Source organism: Crinia signifera, chromosome 11 (assembly GCF_055691185.1).
Source record: "Crinia signifera chromosome 11, ASM5569118v1, whole genome shotgun sequence".
Taxonomy (NCBI): Eukaryota; Metazoa; Chordata; class Amphibia; order Anura; family Myobatrachidae; genus Crinia; species Crinia signifera.
Window position 1 is genome coordinate 66964704 of NC_139227.1, and position 2500 is coordinate 66967203.

Below are 2500 nucleotides of genomic sequence, written 5' to 3' on the forward strand. Positions count from 1 at the left end.
ACTTGGATGACTGGATTCATAGTCCAGAGTGCTTACTTTAGTATAATTATCCCAGAAATTAAATTTACGTGCAAAAATGGTTCCATAGAATCTAAGAATTGAACTTGTATGTCTGGATTCATAGTCCAGAATGCTTCTTTATAAATGAGGATTATTACAAGTATAGACTTGAACAGCATATTTCAACGGTACGTGCAAAACTTCTCAAGGTCCCACCGAGATTTGAACTCGGATCAATGGATTCAAAGTCCAGAGTGTTAACCATTACACCATGGAACCACATTTCAAAGACATTTATACATTTTTCCTTTGATTGAAAGCTTCAAAAGAGGCCAATTTTCTTCTAATTACCACATAGTTGAACTTTATGTGCAAAAATGATTCTGGTCAAACTGAGAATTGAAGTTGGATGGCTGGATTCATGATCCAGAGTGCTTCCCTGAAAATGAACATTAGTAAGAAGTACAAGATTGAACAGGATATTTGATCTGTAAGTGCAAAAAGATACAAAGGTCCCACCGAGATTTGAACTCGGATCACTGGATTCAGAGTCCAGAGTGCTAACCATTACACCATGGAACCACATTTCAAAAACAATCTTAAATTATTCGCTTAGAGGGCTAGCTTTTCAAAAAAGGCTCATATTATTATAAATATCCCAGAGGTGACCTTTATGTGCAAAAGTGGTTTCGGACAATCTAAGAATTGAACTTGGATTACTGGATTCATAGTCCAGAGTGCTCACTTTAGTATAATTATCCCAGAAATTAAATTTACGTGCAAAAATGGTTCCATAGAATCTAAGAATTGAACTTATATGTCTGGATTCATAGTCCAGAATGCTTCATTATAAATGAGGATTATTACAAGTATAGACTTGAACAGCATATTTCAACGGTACGTGCAAAACTTCTCAAGGTCCCACCGAGATTTGAACTCGGATCACTGGATTCAAAGTCCAGAGTGCTAACCGTTACACCATGGAACCACATTTCAAAGACATTTATACATTTTTCCTTAGATTGAAAGCTTCAAAAGAGGCCAATTTTCTTCTAATTACCACATAGTTGAACTTTATGTGCAAAAATGATTCTGGTCAAACTGAGAATTGAAGTTGGATGGCTGGATTCATGATCCAGAGTGCTTCCCTGAAAATGAACATTAGTAAGAAGTACAAGATTGAACAGGATATTTGATCTGTAAGTGCAAAAAGATACAAAGGTCCCCCCGAGATTTGAACTCGGATCACTGGATTCAGAGTCCAGAGTGCTAACCATTACACCATGGAACCACATTTAAAAAAACAATCTTAAATTATTCGCTTACAGGGCTAGCTTTTCAAAAAAGGCTCATATTATTATAAATATCCCAGAGGTGACCTTTATGTGCAAAAATGGTTCCGGACAATCTAAGAATTGAACTTGGATGACTGGATTCATAGTCCAGAGTGCTCACTTTAGTATAATTATCCCAGAAATTAAATTTACGTGCAAAAATGGTTCCATAGAATCTAAGAATTGAACTTGTATGTCTGGATTCATAGTCCAGAATGCTTCATTATAAATGAGGATTATTACAAGTATAGACTTGAACAGCATATTTCAACGGTACGTGCAAAACTTCTCAAGGTCCCACCGAGATTTGAACTCGGATCACTGGATTCAAAGTCCAGAGTGCTAACCGTTACACCATGGAACCACATTTCAAAGACATTTATACATTTTTCCTTAGATTGAAAGCTTCAAAAGAGGCCAATTTTCTTCTAATTACCACATAGTTGAACTTTATGTGCAAAAATGATTCTGGTCAAACTGAGAATTGAAGTTGGATGGCTGGATTCATGATCCAGAGTGCTTCCCTGAAAATGAACATTAGTAAGAAGTACAAGATTGAACAGGATATTTGATCTGTAAGTGCAAAAAGATACAAAGGTCCCCCCCAAGATTTGAACTCGGATCACTGGATTCAGAGTCCAGAGTGCTAACCATTACACCATGGAACCACATTTCAAAAAACAATCTTAAATTATTCGCTTAGAGGGCTAGCTTTTCAAAAAAGGCTCATATTATTATAAATATCCCAGAGGTGACCTTTATGTGCAAAAATGGTTCCGGACAATCTAAGAATTGAACTTGGATGACTGGATTCATAGTCCAGAGTGCTCACTTTAGTATAATTATCCCAGAAATTAAATTTACGTGCAAAAATGGTTCCATAGAATCTAAGAATTGAACTTGTATGTCTGGATTCATAGTCCAGAATGCTTCATTATAAATGAGGATTATTACAAGTATAGACTTGAACAGCATATTTCAACGGTACGTGCAAAACTTCTCAAGGTCCCACCGAGATTTCAACTCGGATCACTGGATTCAGAGTCCAGAGTGCTAACCATTACACCATGGAACCACATTTCAAAAACCATCTTAAATTATTTGCTTAGAGGGCTAGCTTTTCAAAAAAGGCTCATATTATTATAAATATGCCAGAGGTGACCTTT

At 36.2% G+C, this 2500-nt stretch overlaps 3 non-coding genes across 3 annotated transcripts; all 3 read right to left on the reverse strand.

The window, feature by feature from the left end:
- Positions 1-510: 510 nt before the first annotated feature.
- On the reverse strand, positions 511-582 carry TRNAQ-CUG (transfer RNA glutamine (anticodon CUG)). The gene has a single exon. It is a non-coding gene; the product is annotated as a tRNA-Gln (tRNA).
- Positions 583-916: 334 nt separating this feature from the next.
- On the reverse strand, positions 917-988 carry TRNAQ-UUG (transfer RNA glutamine (anticodon UUG)). The gene has a single exon. It is a non-coding gene; the product is annotated as a tRNA-Gln (tRNA).
- Positions 989-1626: 638 nt separating this feature from the next.
- Positions 1627-1698, reverse strand: TRNAQ-UUG (transfer RNA glutamine (anticodon UUG)). The gene has a single exon. It is a non-coding gene; the product is annotated as a tRNA-Gln (tRNA).
- Positions 1699-2500: the final 802 nt, after the last annotated feature.